Here is an 18,256-nt window from a genome sequence, read left to right as displayed (position 1 = left end):
GCGAAAATGGATATAAGAAAATGTCGTGTGAGTGGCAATAAGACAACTTTCTATCCAAATAACAATTTATAAAAGTATACAATAATAGGTCAACGTATGACCTTCAACACGTCGCCGGGGGGGGGGGGGGGGGTTGGAAAAATAAAGTTTGTTTCCAGTTTTTGGAGAAAAATATAATTTGTTTTTGACCTTGAGAAGAAAAAAAATTTGTTTGTTTCACCTCAGCTGCCACTATATGTAATGCTAAAATTGAAAGAAGAAAAAAATGTTTTCGACTTAAATCAATCGAAAAACGTAAATTAATATACTATGAACGCATAAATTTGATATGCGATACCTAAATGCCAATGCACAGTTAATAAAATATTAGGGACAAACATTAACGGCCAAAAAGCAAACAAACCAATCCAAACAAAGGCATGGCAAGACACCACCGCGAAATATTTAACACTTCTAAAATAATCACTTTTGAAGAAAACCGGGTTTAATAAAATATACAGGTAAATGAAAAATAACTGTGTCATTTTAGGTATATTACTTATATTATGTGATAAAATTCTTCCAATAATTAGAAATACTAAGAAAGTTCTGTCATATAAATACATAATTAACACTAGATACCAATTAGGGTGAACATCAACAATAAAACTATACAATAAGAGATAGCTAAAACTTCCCGCTACATAATTAAGGAGAATAATATTGAAGTTCATACAAATGTAGTACGAATAAGTGAAAATTAGTAGATATTCCAAATAATCAAAGCTGGTATATAGAAAAGTTTCATATTTATATAAAATAACAAAAAATCATTTATAAACAGTATCAAGGACTATCAACAGGTCGAATTAACATTTTGAGAGTACTCACAGTTACTGACAGCTAGGTAAAAGCCAAAAAACATTAATATTAAAAAAAATCATGCATCAGAGACTCAAATCAATTAAAACACTTCCCATATATTTATTATTTTAACGTCATGAACAGTAAGAGAAGACATGACTAGTGCAATGCAATGCAATAAAGGTATTAATAGTTAGTGGGATAGTGGAAGATACCTCTTTAGAGATGAACATTAAGGTGTGTGTGTCTCTATACATCCAGCCTCAAAAAAAGATACAATTTAGTTATGTTTTAATTTGCTAATGACAAAATCGATATTAATGCCATTGTAAACTATATTCAGAGATCTAATTACAATATTAGTACGATAACCCTTACTTATAAGATTGTTTAAAGGTTCTGTGAATTTTCACGGATCACATAGCGATTTCCTCGCTTTAAGTACAATATTACCGTAAAATTTAGGATGTTAAATACCATTTTTAATAAGGTACAGCCAACTTTACTGATCAAATATTTGTATCTATGAAAGAATTTAGTAAAAGTTTACAGTAATAAATGATATCGAAATAATTTCCCAGTGATGCATTGATTACGTGCGTATATATGACATCAGAACACACACGAGCATACCAAACGAGTTGTGGAATATAAACACCGCATAATGGAGTCAAAGGCACATCGTCGTCTAAAAAACGGAAAATTAACCATAGGAAATGAAAAATCGTCTCTATAGTCGTAAATTTTAGTATGAAGTTTCCTGTTAGAAATCGAAAAGTCTAAATCTAGAAAAGGACAAATGCTGCCGTTTATGTTAAATTTAGTTAAAGTAAATTCTTTTGGGTAAATTTCGGAAGTATATTTAGAAAACTTTGAAATATTCAACAAAAAATATCCAGATAACGGTAGGTTTTTTTAATGTATCAACCAAATATAAAAATGATGGGTCTTTTCTGAGTAAGATCATAGACTGAGATTCATAGCACTATAGAAATAAATCTGCAATTAAAGGGGCACAGTTAGTGCCCATAGGAATACCTACTACCTGACGATACACTTTATCGCCGAAACGTACATAAATCTTATCTAGCAGAACATTTAAGGCTTCAATCATATCCTCACATATCCAGTAAGTGTATCAAGCATAATTTACCTCTCGGGACAGAAAAAGACTTTAAACGAGTAACGAAAGACCGTTTTATTAAATACAAAAAAAAATCCTTATAAGATTTTCAATTTGTGGAAGTGTAGTGTACAGAGAAGAAAAGTCATAACTGTCAACAGAATTATAAGGACCATCTAAGACACATCTAAAGCATGTATTTGATCTAAAACCTTTTAAAAAAATCACACTCCAAAAATAATTAATACCATTATTTACATAAGCTTTATTACAAAAGTTAATAACCAGTTCTTTGATAGTAGGAAAACTCAATATAGAAAAATCAAATCTTAGCAACCCGAACACCATCAACAACCGGGAGTGATATCAAGTGAAGTATAGGACACATTCGAGGACTATAGGGCTGCATTGTGGTTACAACAATTGAAAATATATCCGTCGTCATCTGTGAAGTTCTAAAATAGCGTATCGATTTGGATACACATTCTAAATATGCAAACGCTGCTGGAATGTTACAGCATAGCATTCTCTTAGCTTAGAAAAACAGATTACATTAATTGGAACCTAATCTTCTAAATACTTATGGATTATATTTGTGACTACGAAAAAACATTGGCTGAACGATCAGTTGAACTTGAAACTCTGTCAGAATGGGTCCAAACAATCAGGTCTCATATTAAAGAAAATCTTAAGTATAATAACTGTTTAAATGAGCTACGAAAGTCAAATTTGAGATTCAAAGAGGCTGTAAAATGTCTATCGACTCTTCGAGATACGTATTTTGTTGTTCCGCCGGACAAAGCCTCACATAGTATTGTCTTTGTATGTAAATAGTACTACTACAAGTGTCTTGTTAACGAATTGGGAATAAATGAGCACTTAGGACATCCATATAAAACAAACCCACAAAAGTCAAGGATGAGATTTTGGAGAATCATAAGTCCTTCAAGGTTTCATAGAGCATTACATTGAAAAACAATTCGATAGACCTACTTTGTTTGTATTTGATACCTAAGCTCATAAAATACCATACACAAAAAAACCGGTACATTGGCATCCATCTGCATTTTCGAATAAAGAATTGTCCATTCGATTACAAATATCATGAAACTCTTTACTCGCATTGTAGTATAAAAAATAACTGTAAACCCCCTTCTGGATAATTGTAAATTTCCATCTCCTTTCTTAAATTAGTTCTATCAAAACTTTTGATTCTTTTTTAACCTTTATTTCCCATGTGAAGTAGAAAAATCGTCTCAAAGAAACAATATTATCTGCAAAGTGTTTCAACATAAAAATGGTAGCACACGCGATTAATATATTACATTGAGATATCTCATTGCATTTTTTGTAACAGGTACAACGTGTTACACAGAGAACAAGTGATCAGTATGCTGGAGTTTCTTATTGACAATATATTCGTTGAATTCGGAGGTAGATTTTTAAAAGAATTGCCAGCATTCCTACGACTGAAACTGTCCGCCTTCCTTGCCAACATCTTCTCATGTTAGAAGAGGCCAGTTTATTCAATTTCACATACAGATAGTTGGCGTCGTCTGTTAGCGTTCATTTAAGGAATGGTTCTCTGTTTGCTTGAGCAGGGAAAAGACTCCGTGGAAGACATTGATAGCATTTGAACAATGTTGAAGATGTGGTTTTAACATTAATAATGGTGATTAATAAACCTAAATCACAGTGATTTTACTGTAACATTGCAAAAACTTATCAGATTGGGTAAATGAAGCAAGACAATATCTATTTCAAATTGACTGATGTGGTAGGTCACATTGAAAAGGGAAGGGTATTGTAGCGCGCAAGAGCTATATGACAAATAAGGTTGTCAGCAAACTCCCAAACAATGAACGTACGCAATGCCTTGACCCAAGACTTAATCTCAAAATCAGAACCAACTGAGGTGACACAATAAACCAGAAACAAGGTGGGTATGGTTGTCCTGCGAGAGAACGTTCTGTGCTGGTGATTTGGTCCTGTAAGGTGCTGGTGGGTCCTGATTCTGTGCTGGTGGGTTTGTTTATATTGTATCAGAACAGCAATAAAACGACTGTTTTGTTGCTTAATTTTTCTCTGATGCGTCATAAGTACCATGCAAAGTATATTACAACAATATTTTATTGCAAAAGTCGTGCAAGTTCGTTAAACCGAATTGTCCTGACACTGTGCTGGTGATAAGTAAAACGGTCCTGGTTCTGTGCTCCTATGTCCTGGTTCTGTGCCTTTATATTTTTTTTAATTAGTTAAAAGTGGCATATATTCAAGATCATTGATGTTGTGTACTGTTAATACTGACTAATTAACTGATGTCTGTTTTCTTGAAATTGACATTGTTGTGAATCTGTTTACTGTTATTATGAGAGAAAAAAAATACCCCTATTTTTTTATTTTTTTTAAATAACTTTTTCTGGGGGGATGGGGATAAGTTATAGCGAGGTTACAGTGAAAGTTTTAAGCTTGGAATAGTTTCCCGTAAGATTTAAAAGCTGTACTTTAAATGAAAAATGTCTTATAGCTATTAAGAATCAGTTGCTGTATCTGTAAGATTTTTTCAACATATTTTTTTTGATCTGAACGGTTATCAGGTATTTTTTTCAAAAGTTCGATAGAACACTAAAAAAAATCACTATTTTATAAAGGGGCAAACTAGAATATGTCAGAGAATGAAGACGAGATAACCTAGAGAACACTTACAAAACTAAAATTTCATTGCTTTTTCATTTTAAAATTCCAAAATAAATAAATATTTTTGATACGGAGGAAGAAGTGAACAATGTGTCTTACTTTTCTATATTTAAATATTTTTATGAATAAAAATCAAATGTGCCTTAATTATAATTGAAAACGAGTAAATCGAAAAAATACCCAACTAAAATACACTTTTATTTTAATATTGGTAATATCACTAAGCTTTTAAGTTTTGTGTGTCCTGTGTCAAACACACCATCTCTGTAGTAATGACTCCTTACTAAGATATTTCATTTCATCCATTTTTCTCTGCATTTTTTTTATATTGTAAATTCTTAGTATTATTATATTAAAATGTAGCCCTAATTTATATTTAGAAAAACTGAGTCTAAAGTCAGATATATCAATTTTTCACTTATTCTTACAACATTTGTATAAACTTCAAGATTATAAAAAAACGTTTTTTTTTTCTAAAGTGAACATTGATTGGTTAAATATTTCTCAGTGTGTTTGAATTTGTTTGTTAGCTTTTTGGTCATGTACGGAAGCGTATTAGCGCCACACATTTTTTTTTTTATTTTCTTCCTATGTTTGCGTTATAACGCAAACCTTTGCGTTATAACGCAAACCTTTGCGTTATAACGCAAACCTTTGCGTTGTAACGCAAACCTTTGCGTTTAACGCAAACCTTTTGCGTTATACCGCAAACCTTTGCGTTACAACGCAAACCTTTGCGATATAACGCAAACATTTGTTTTATCTTATTTCTTATTTAAGATTCAAAGGAAACAGTAGTTATTAATGGAGGAGGCTGGATATAATAAAATTTATCACCTTTGTAGTAATTGCAAAGTAAACTACTTGAATAATTAGATCATATCAATGACTAATAATGAGCATAATAATATAAGAAGATGTGGTATGAGTGCCAATAAGAAAACTCTCCATCTAAGTCACTATTCGTAAAAGTAAACCATCATAGGCCGAATTACGGTCTTCAACACGGAGCATTGGCTCACACTAAACAACAAACTATAAGGTCCCCAAAAACGATATCCAAGTTACTACTAGTATATATATTACAAAGAAAATTGAGTAAATTGAGGTTATACCTAAGAAAAAAATCAACCATGCTAATATACATTGTAGCTATAACCGAATATAAATATACTTCCAAAGTAAGCTCTCGTTTGAGAACTGTGTAAAGTAGGTTACATTCAAACAAGCTACCCTTTGGCAATAAATGTATAGAATGAAGATGTTTCATTAATAAAATTATGTTCTCTCTATTCAAATTGCTACCCAAGCATCTTAAAAATACTTAATTATATTGAAATGAAATGACTTTCTATCAAAGAATCTTGATCATATTCTGAGATTTAAAAAAAATGTTTCCTTATTAATAATTCATTTTAAAGCAGAAAGATCATTTTGTCTATTTGACTTGGAGGTTTCACAATTGTATGACATTATTTTTGATCTTTCAATTTTAATATGACTATATACTATATCTATTTTCTTGTTAAGTTATATACTTTTCTGATGCACAAATCAGTCTTAATTTATGTATAATTGCACTTCTATTATTCCATTATTCCTATGCATATTTATTATAATGATTTGGCCTTGTATGTATGTTTCTTTTTTTATCTACTAGTAAATCACATCCGAAATGAATGACAGACGGACATATATACAAAACTTAATGAATAATTGAAATAAACATGTTTGCGTTATAACGCAAACCTTTGCGATATAACGCAAACATTTGCGTTAAAACGCAAACCTTTTGCGTTATAACGCAAACCTTTGCGTTATAACGCAAAGGTTTGCGTTATATCGCAAAGGTTTGCGTTATATCGCAAAGGTTTGCGTTATAACGCAAACCTACGCAAAGGTTTGCGTTTTAACGCAAAGGTTTGCGTTATATCGCAAAGGTTTGCGTTATAACGCAAAAGGTTTGCGTTATAACGCAAAAGGTTTGCGTTATAACGCAAAGGTTTGCGTTATATCGCAAAGATTTGCGTTATAACGCAAACCTTTGCGTTTAACGCAAATGTTTGCGTTATAACGCAAAGGTTTGCGTTATAACGCAAACATAGGAAGAAAAATAAAAAAAAAATGTGTGGCGCTAATACGCTTCCGTAGTCATGAATGTTTGTCTCTACTATTTAATTTACTGTGCATTTGTATTCAGATATCGCAGATCAAATTTATTCGTTCATTGTGTAATCATACGTTTTTTGATTGAGTTAAGTCTGCCAAATGATATTTTATTGTATGTTTTTCTATGTTGTGATGTTATGCTATTGTTTCAGAAAAAGGGAGAAGGTGTGGATCCATTAAAACGTTTAATCCAGCTGCAAATGTTTGCACCTGTCCTAAGTCAGGAATCTGATTACAGTAGTTGTCGTTTGTTTATGTACTATATACGTGTTCCTCGTTTCTCGTTTTGTTTATATAGATTAGACCGTTGGTTTTCCCGTTTGAATGATTTTACACTAGTAATTTTGGGGCCCTTTATAGCTTGTTGTTCGGTGTGAGCCAAGGCTCCGTGTTGAAGGCCGTACTTTAACCTATAATGGTTTACTTTTTAAATTGTTATCTGGATGGAGAGTTGTCTCATTGGCACTCACACCACATCTTCCTATATCTATATCAAACATTTTTGTTTCCATCTATCCGTTTTCAGGACTTTTAACAATCAACATAAACACGCCTGGAAAGTAAAATGCGTACTCGGCTGTCTGTAATCGACCATTTTTAGATACCCTCCTAAAAAAACAAGCCGGGGGTGGGGGTTCAGAGATGCAAATAAAGTACTTAGATCAATATTTTATATTTTCGTGTATAGTTTATGACCCATTCTGTGGCCTGTCAATTACGAAATGTGCAAACTGCAGTAGTATCAAAACAGCACAGACAATGAATAATAGAGATACAATTGTGTACATATATCAAGGGGAAACTTCTTGCAAATCACCATGTTTGTAGAAAATTCACAAACCACTGTACAGAAATTTTTGTAATGTTTAGCATGCCTTGGGATAAACACAAGGGTACATTATCCTTAACAATATATTTAAAAGTATTTGAAACTAACGTTTGCTTTGTAAATTGTGCCTTCAATTTCAAAATTAAAATATCTCGCAGCTTCATACTACAATTGAGTATAAAATAAGTGTCAGTATTCACCTCAGAAACTTACAAAACCTTTGAATAGACTTATTTAGAAGGGATATAATTACGATACTGTTGTCAAGTCATTAAAGATTGCTTATTTTGGCGTTAATATTGAGTCACTGATAAGGCCTTTGCGTCGGAACTAAACACATTTATTCTAAAAACAGTTGTTGGCATGAAACGGGTTATGTTCTTTTCATATATGTTATGATGGTATGATACTAAACCCCTAACGGGAAGGATTGTGCCTGATGTTCATATGATGAAATCATAATCTTTCAGTCAGTTTAATTGAAGTCTGGAGCTGGCATGTCTGTTAACTGCTAGTAGTCTGTTGTTATTTATGTATTATTGTCATTTTGTTTATTTTCTTTGGTTACATCTTCTGACATCAGACTCGGACTTCTCTTGAACTGAATCTTAATGTGCGTATTGTTATGCGTTTACTTTTCTACATTGGTTAGAGGTATAGGGGAGGGTTGAGATCTCACAAACATATTTAACCCCGCCGCATTTTTGCGCCTGTCCCAAGTCAGGAGCCTCTGGCCTTTGTTAGTCTTTTATTATTTTAATTTTAGTTTCTTGTGTACAATTTGGAAATTAGTATGGCGTTCATGATCACTGAACTAGTATATATTTGTTTAGGGGCCAGCTGAAGGACTCCTCCGGGTGCGGGAATTTCTCGCTACATTGAAGACCTGTTGGTGACCTTCTGCTGTTGTTTTTTTATTTGGTCGGGTTGTTGTCTCTTTGACACATTCCCCATTTCCATTCTCAATTTTATATAAGTTTAAAAAAGAAATTCTTAGATTAAACACCTACATTTAACTTTAAAAGGTCATAACAGTTTAAAACAATACATATCTACACACACAAACAAATGGCTTAATTTCAACTGGTTATCAACCCGAATCGCTATAAGATCATATATAAGCTCACCTGTGTCGAGGGGTCGTGTGAGGTTCATTTATTGTCTTGGCGTCCGCAATTACAAAAAGACCTTTTCTGAAATTACTTTACCAAAAGTTACCAAATGATTTTTCAAGAGTGAATCTAGGAAAATCAATATTCATCAACAAACATGACCACTGTCTGTTAAAATGTATTCCATTGAGTATGTAGGCAAAGGTAATATCTTTGGTTAGCTTGCTTGTTAGCTAAACCGTGTAGTCATTGTTAGGTAAGGTATACTACCCTCCTTTCGAAGTAGCCTGGTCCTACAGACAGAACGATGTGTAAAATTGTCGGACTAGTCTACTCTAAAAGTAGGGTAGTTTACATAAACTAACAATGACTTTTCTGTTCAGCAAGCAAGATAACCAAAGATATTCTCTTTGTCTACACACTCATTGAAATCGGCTTTTATATTGCAAAAGTTCAAGCAATTAGGGCAAAACTTACCGAGAAAAAAATCAAAATGTCTATCTACCTTGCACATTTCAGAAAATTCAGATCAGATAACGAAACTGGGTCCGGCAACATTCATAAGCAATTTAATATTTTGACCCTCACAGTTTCCATTCTCCACAAATATTCTCGTTACAACGAATCATTTTAAATACAAAAATACTAGTTGCAGCCTTTTGTTTATCTATTAATATATGTATAATACGGATAAAGTTATGAAAGGCAGCAGCGTCACCAGGGTGAGGAGTCCGTGTCATCTGAAATAAATGCTAAGCATAGATCTAAGCGACAGATAATCATGATATTAAAAAAAAAATTCTTCTTTTCGACTTCTTTTGAACAAATTGACACAAAAAAATGAAGTATATAGTATTGTGGAAAATTTAACTTGTGTTCAATTCATTGGTTAAACCTTTTACTAGGATAACAATCCTGTCAAGTATGAGCTGTGTAAAATATTTCAGAAAAAAAATCGGAAATGTGAAAGTTTCCGTGCGTCAAGTGCAGCAGCATACGAACAACTAACATGCCTCGTCAGGGTGGAAGCTAAAAAGTCCCCGAAAATTTGATTTAAAACCTTTATTCGTTCCAACAAAATTATTGAGATTTTGTTGAGGATTTAACCATCTACGACAACAAGATTTTTTTTTGAATTTACAGGTCTTATATAAATATATGCAAAGCAAACCATTGATTAAATTGCTTGCTATGATTGTTTGGGTGTTTGTAAACGACAGGCAAGTAGTCTGTTTACTATATACTCGAATTCGTTTGAACTATAAACATTAACTTTAATTCCTGTCAGTTTGTATTTGTCCAATCAGATCCCAGGTTGATTGAAACTCCGCCTACCTTTTGTTTAAAAACATCCAAGCAAACATAGCAAGCAAGTCAATCAAAAGTTTTTTTTCCATGCTTTTATAGAAGAGCTGTACTATATAATGCAAAAAAGCGTTTAAGTCTTTCGCCAAAAAAAATACTTTCAATTTCTTTTTGTTCTATGTAAACTTCTGTACCATTTCCTTCATTCATGATCATTAAATTGAACCGTAAAATATTTCTTGGTACCTTCGTAATTCCTTTATAAGTCTTATGTAAACATAATTATGACAATAACTGTTGTGTGCACAAGATTCACTGTACAATTTTAAAGTTCTGCTTCATCAAAATTAAAATGTGAACATAAGTTTTGAGAATTTTTTAATCGACACGATTGGGATTTTTGTAAATGAGAACATGGTTTGTCTATTAGTTAAAAAAGCGGCTATGAACTAGCTTTCAGTACCTGCGAGCATTCGTTGTTTGTCTTTGTGTAATTATTTTATGTGATAAATTGTTTTGTTGGTACACCACTGTAACAATGAAGGAGGAAATGAGGAGGGTTGGTTGGGTGGAAGTGGGGAGGGGTATGCGGAGCGCTAACAAACATGTCTATGCGGCATGGGCTTTGATCATTGTTGAAGCATCAATGTAAGGGGCATTTAATATCTTAATAAAACTATTCTTATTTAAGATACTATATATTGTTATCTGATATTGGACGAAAGATGTTGCCCTTTTATGTAATTATGTTATTCAGTTACGATCATTTGAAAACACATATTAAACAGCTAAATGGATGCACAAGAGCTAAAATAGGAGTCATAGGTCCTATTAACAACAATTATCTACCCAATTTTATTGATTTGTAACATTTGTTTCAAATAAGACCAACTTCTTATCCCAAGTCACCAGCACCGTATCAGGACCACCAGCACAATGACAGGACCCACCAACACAGTATCAGGACATGAATAAATTGAGAAAATGCTAAATTTTAATACATTGCAATTTTTTTTTCACAAACATTTTTTATCGTGTGGATTGTGGTATAGAAAGCGGACTCTATGAGCATTTTTGTTTTATTTTGTCAGTTCGAAATTTTCTAAAAATGAGCATTTTTGTGTTACTCTTACTGAAACAGTTCAGAGGGTCAACTTTTTAATGGTTTACATATGAACCCATAAGAAACAGAATTGAAAAAATATCTACTGTTTTCTTCAATTTTTTATGAGTGAAAACGTCAAAAATCATCATTTTCGTCTTTGTTTACATTTTTTCATTCATCACCAGCACCCGTCAGGACCGAATCACCAGCACAGAACGTTCTCTCGCAGGACAACCATACCCACCGTGAGAAATAATGACTGGAAAAGCAAACTCTATGTCTCGCTTGATTTGTTAAAATCTAAAGTAAAGGGCAATGCGTTTTCAAGTTCAATATTTTATTATTGGCATGATGTTATGGTCACTTTCAATATATATAATGGACTATTTAGAACTACAGTTTATCAATAAAAATATGAATAACAATAGTGTGTTTTTATTATTTGACTAGGGTTTTCTTCAGATACACTGGCACTGGTATATAACAATGAGACCACTAGCAAATATTACATATAACAAAGAGACAAGTGTACTAGAGACTTTACTAGTAGCGTATGTCTAATATTAAACAAGGTATATTTGAGGCTATTTATATATCACTTAACGGTTTAACTGAGTACTTAACTTCTGAGTTTAAATTGTGTAACGTCACGTACACAATAAGAATATTTCGCAGTTTAATACACAAGAAAGTGTGCTAGCTGACCCTGTGCTAGAGCGTTATAAAGTGTAAAAAATTTAGAAAGGCAAGTGTGCTAGCTGACTCTGTCCTAGAGCGTATGCCTAAGTTCTAAAAGGTTTGAAATGTCTTAAATTCTGTATTATGAATTTTAATACTTTAGTACACAAGAAAGTGTGATAGTGACCCTGTGCTAGAGCGTTATCACGCGTACAAAACTTAGAGAGGCAAGGTTGCTAGCTGACCCTGTTCTAGAACGTATACCTTAGATCTTAAAAGTTTTATGTTTTATGTGTTTTAAGTATTTATATTTAATACACCAGAAAGTGTGCTAGCTGACCCGGTGCTAGAGCGTTATTAAGCGTACAAAATTTAGAGAGGCAAGGTTGCTAGCTGACCCTGTGCTAGAACGTATGTCTTAGATCTAAAAAGTTTTATGTTTTATTTGTTTTAAGTATTTATATTTAATACACCAGAAAGTGTGCTAGCTGACCCAGTGCTAGAGCGTTCTCAAGCGTACAAAATTTAGAGAGGCAAGGTTGCTAGCTGACCCAGTGCTAGAACGTGTATCGCTTGAACGATATATATCTTGTTTTTGTAGAATTTAATTTAGCATATTCCAATATCAAAACTGTCGTTTCTATCCCCATTATCAACAATCCCGTAAATGAATGACAAGGCGGAACACATAACTTGGGTGTATTATGTCAATGCGTAAGTTGAATTACAGATTAAGAACAGTTATTTGACAGTTTCGTGTACAGAACAATGAATATGAACTGATAATTACGTTTGTTTTATATATGAACATGATTCGCAGATGTTATTATGTTACAATGGTAATCGTTTGGGAAAAACTATGGAACGCATGAATAACATTTACATATCAATACAGATTTCAACGTGTGGAAAAAACTATGGAACGCTTGAATAACATTTACATATAAATTACAAAGGACAATCGGAATCATTGATTAAGTTGAAAGTGAATTTACGGAACATTTATGGTGTTAATTTGATTTGAATTATTGTGTTTATTATGTGACTGAAAATTTGTTTTTTGTTTGTTTGTAGGTTGAAACGTTAGGAATAAATAGTTACAACCTGACAATTGATTTCATGCCCAAGTTATACATTTCAACGCAAAGTCATGCCTACAAATAATGGTGACAAACCCGGAGATGGGAAGAACGTTTTGAAAAAGAAGAGAAGCAATGCAAAGGGAAAATTTCATCGAATATTGAATCGGTTCAATAAGAGTCATCACAACAATGAATTGAAAGAATCACTGGAACTAATCATCAAGGACCTTGAAGATGCTAAATCTGAGATGGAAGGAGGTCATGCCTCGTACTTGGAAGTTTTGGATTCTGACGACGAAACAGATAAAGATATTATTGAGCACATTAATACAGACATGGATCATCTTTACCAAGAACTTTTTGAAGCAAGGTCAATGATGGGCAAAGTGGTTGAAGCAGCAAAGGTCAAAGACACAAAACCCATTGAGGAAGTAAAGTGTACCAAGGATAATATGAGAGTGAAAAAACTGGATGCACCTGTTTTAGTGGGAATATAAGAGATTACCCAAGCTTCAACCAAGACTACAACCTCCTCATGAAAGATGACCCGTTTACACTCAAACAATGTTTGACGGGAGAAGCACTTTTTACTGTCAAAGGTGTTGACAACGATTTTACGGAAATGATGAAAAGGTTAGACATTAAGTATGGAAAGCCAGAAAAGCTTGCTGATGCTGTACTTAGTGAAATTAAAGGACTGAAACCAATGTTTGATGGTGATTATATGAGCTTTATAACCACAGTTGATGTTGTCGAGAGATGTTGGCTCGATCACAAAAGAATGAACATGGAACTTGAAATGAACACAGCTACGATGATCAGCCAAATTGAGAGACTTTTACCTCAATTGCAGAAGAGGGTATGGGCTCTTCGGAAGCAAAAGTATGGATCACATACATTTCCGGAATTACTAAATTTTCTTTTAGAAGAAAAAAATGCTATGGAATATATTCATTCTGATTTACGAGACAGTTCTGCTAGTCGAACATTACTTAAATCAAAGGTTCACAATACAACATTGGAGGAAGATTCAGCCGTAGAATCTCTCCAAGCACAAGTAAAGCAAAATCAAGAAACATTGAAGCAGGTAGATGAAGGATTGGCACAGGTAGCAGAATGAGATGTTATGTCGCATGGTAATAGATATAAACAGAACGGTGATGGAATGAACTCGAAGAATAATATGCCTATGAGAATAAACCGTACAAATTGTTGAGACTGATAATCATGATATTGGCAAATGTACAGCATTTAGTAGATTGGATGGTCAGACTAAAATAGATTTGATTCGCAAACAAGGAGGATATTTTAGTTGTCTCAAGATTGGTCACTTATCAACATACTGTTCAAATAGGAAACCGTGTGATGTCCTGGATGAAAATCAACAAATGTGTGGGAGGATGCACCATAAAGCTTTACATGGAATTCAAGTCGATGGATCAACGTTTTACAATTGTATCAGTATTGTTAATGGAGATAAAGGTAGAGAAGACGTTTTGCTAATGATAAGCAAGGTTCCGAGCAATGGAAACTATTTGACAGCGCTATGGGATCCGGGAGCTAACATCTCACTTATAACACATGATTCTGCTAGGAGACTGAACCTCAAGGGAAGAGATGTAACATTGTCCGTGACAAAGGTCGGCAACACTACTGACTATATCCAAAGTAAAGAATATATAGTTTCTCTACCTGATTTAAATGGACAGAAATGGAAAATAAGGACGTATGGAATGGATCAAATTACGGTAGACGTGACTAGGGTGGACATCCGTGGCATTTCTAAGCTATTCAAAAGCGTGACGGAAAAGAATGTGATTCGACCTGAGGGAAAAGTCGACATATTGATAGGCAGTGATTGCTGTGTTCTTTTACCAACAAAGGCAGAACAAGTAGGAAATCTTCAACTGATGAAAAACCAATTTGGTTACTGTTTGAGAGGTAGTCACACGCTTCTTAAAGTTGGTACGGTGTCTCATCATTTTGTACGTATTCATCATTTATATGGACAACAATACGATACTGGTAGTATACATATTGCAAATTTTAATGGACTGAAGGAAAGTCTGGATAACTTTTTCAACATTGAAAGCTTAGGAACTCAATGCAACCCGAAATGTGGAAACTTTAAGTGTGGTAAATGTCCGATCGGAAATGGTAATTATACTATAGCAGAAGAACTGAACATGATAAGAAAGGGACTTCATTATGACAAAGATGAAAAACGTTGGACTGTAACTTATCCATTGATAAGAGAATCGGCAGAATTGCCTAACAATATAGGAGCAGCAAATCATCGTCTTGAATCAACAGAGAAACGCTTACAACACACCGGGACAATCTATGCAAATGCATACAATGATCAAATCAGAGATATGGTTAATAGGAACGTTCCAGAAAACTTTCAGATTACGAGGTCAGGAATTATGAAGGACCAATTCATTATCTACCGCATCATGAGGTTCTAAAACCCGACTCTAAGTCAACCGCAATCAGGATTGTGTTCAATTCCTTTTCAACATACATGGGACATGTGATAAATGATTATTGGGCAAAGGGTCCGAATGTATTGAATGACATGTTAGTGGTGCTACTGAGATTTCGACAAAATAGAATTGGAATTGCAGGAGACACTTCAAAGATGTATAATGCAATCAAACTTTCAGTTTCTGATCAACATACGCATCGGTTTCTATGGAGAGATCTCGATGCAAGCAGAAAACCGGATCACTCTGTGTTAAAGACGGTCACTTTTGGGGACAGACCTAGTGGCACTATTGCAACAGTTGCATTAGGAATGACTGCGGAAATGAGTAAAGATATTTATCCAGAGGCAGCCGAAATGATTGTAAGAAACAGTTATGTTGATGATATCATTAACTCTGTCGACAATAATGATCAGGCAAGAAAGGTAATGGAAGACACTGAAAAATTACTTGCAAAGGGTGGATTTACAATTAAACATTGGATTGTTACTGGGAAGCAATCCGACCAATGGGACGGATTACATATTTCAAATGAACCAAAGGAAAAGATTCTAGGAATGATTTGGCAACCGAAAGATGACATGTTTACATTTCAAGCAAAAATAAATTTTTCAAATAAACGTCGAGGAATACACATTGATAAAGATTTGCAAAAAATTCAAATAGATGACATACCGTTGATACTCACGAGAAGAATGGTTCTTAGTCAAGTTGCGAGCATTTATGATCCCTTAGGGTTAGCTTCTCCGTTTGTTTTAACCGCAAAACTACTTTTGAGATCATTTTGCAAGACAGATGGAGGAAATTGTGGATGGGATGAACCGGTTACCCATTGAACAATGGCCGATCAGGCAAGATTATTCAGAATCAAGTCAGTTGCCGGATGCAGTTGGAATCACGATGTCATTTTAACATGAAGAAAAGAGTAGAGACATTGTACCCGATTGAAGTGACATTGATCTAAACCGATTTTCGAATGTAAGCAAGATGTTGCGCGTGACCAGCATAATTCTAGATATAGCTTAAAATAGATCATTCAAAGGTGCAGCGAACCGAATTTCAGCAGGAAATATACAAACAGCAGAAATGAAATGGATAAAACATATTCAGAAGAGTCTACCGAAGGATTCATTCGTGAGATTTCGAAGGTTAGGTGTAATAACAAATTCCGATGGCATAATAACAGTTGGACAAAGAATGCAAGAATGGATGAAACGCACTTGGAATCAGACTGAATTTATTCTCTTGCCAAATTCGCATCCGTTTATCAAGTTGATTGTTGCTTCCTTTCATTCGGAGGATCATTCAGGGGTGGATACAACGTTGGCCAAATTAAGGAGTAGATACTGGATTCCTGGGGTACGTCGGATTATTAAGCTCGTAAAGAAACGATGCATCATTTGTAGGAAGCGAGAGAAAAAGATTGTAGGACAGCAGATGGGTATGTTACCGATAGAGAGACTACAACCTGCACCAGCATTTTATTATTGTGCGGTTGACTTGTTTGGACCATTTATGATTCAAGATACTGTGAAGAAACGAACACATGGTAAAGCATATGGTGTCCTTTTTAACTGCTTGACCACCAGAGCAGTATATGTTGACTTGGCAGAGGGTTATGATACAAGCAGTTTTATAATGACATTAAGAAGATTTGTTACTCTTAGAGGATATCCAAGAAAAATGATATCTGATTCAGGTTCACAACTTGTTGCAGCAGGCAAGGAACTGCAGCAAGTGGTTCACAAATGGGACTGGGAACCAATTAAGTCGTTTGGTGAATGCAAAGGTATGGATTGGGTCACTACCAAATCGGCAGATGCCCCCTGGGAAAACGGAGTCAGTGAATCACTAGTCAAATCTGTGAAAAAGAGTTTGGAGGTTGCCATAGGAACATCGGTGATGACGTTTTCTGAGTTACAGACTGTGTTATTTGAAGTATCTAATCTGTTAAATGAAAGACCAATTGGAACAAAAAATTCGCACCCAACGGAAGGATCATATTTGTGTCCAAATGATTTGTTATTAGGTAGATCAAGCATTCGTGTTCCCAATGGAAACTTCAATGAGAACAGCAATTATAGATTGAGGTGGAAATTTATTCAACAAGTAGTCCAAAAGTTTTGGAAAAAATGGACACGAGACTTTTTTCCTACGCTAATCATTCGTCAAAAATGGCATACCAAACAAAGGAATGTAAAAGTTGGGGACTTAGTGATAGTGCAAGATTCAAACATTGTCCGTGGACGATGGAAAATGGCACAGATCGTCGAAGCGAATGCCGGAAGATATGGGTTTGTGAGAGATGTGATTCTCAGATATAAAAATGTCAGTCAAGGAGTCTCATACAATGGATGTGAGGATCAAACCATACGCCGTTCCGTACACAGGCTTGTTGTAATATTACCAGTTGAGGAACAGTTACAGGATTTACTATTTGCCGGGGGAATGTATCGCTTGAACGATATATATCTTGTTTTTGTAGAATTTAATTTAGCATATTCCAATATCAAAACTGTCGTTTCTATCCCCATTATCAACAATCCCGTAAATGAATGACAAGGCGGAACACATAACTTGGGTGTATTATGTCAATGCGTAAGTTGAATTACAGATTAAGAACAGTTATTTGACAGTTTCGTGTACAGAACAATGAATATGAACTGAAAATTACGTTTGTTTTATATATGAACATGATTCGCAGATGTTATTATTACCGTATCACCATGGTGATACGGTCTGATTAGTCAGAGGCTAAACGTCAGGTTCTGGTAAATCTGTTTACGGTATTTCTGTTATTTCATTGGTTATAAATACTATATAATGG

The 18,256-nt window shown here is 34.2% G+C and overlaps 1 protein-coding gene across 1 annotated transcript in view; it reads right to left on the bottom strand.

The window, feature by feature from the left end:
- The window catches only part of LOC134684418 (receptor-type tyrosine-protein phosphatase gamma-like), a 110,951-nt gene that overhangs the window by 59,306 nt on the left and 33,389 nt on the right, over positions 1-18,256 (bottom strand). The window lies entirely within an intron of this gene.

The sequence above is a fragment of the Mytilus trossulus genome, chromosome 9 (assembly GCF_036588685.1).
Source record: "Mytilus trossulus isolate FHL-02 chromosome 9, PNRI_Mtr1.1.1.hap1, whole genome shotgun sequence".
In the NCBI taxonomy this organism is placed as follows: domain Eukaryota; kingdom Metazoa; phylum Mollusca; class Bivalvia; order Mytilida; family Mytilidae; genus Mytilus; species Mytilus trossulus.
The sequence above is the reverse complement of the archived record's forward strand: the minus strand, read 5'-3'. Positions and strand labels throughout refer to the sequence as shown.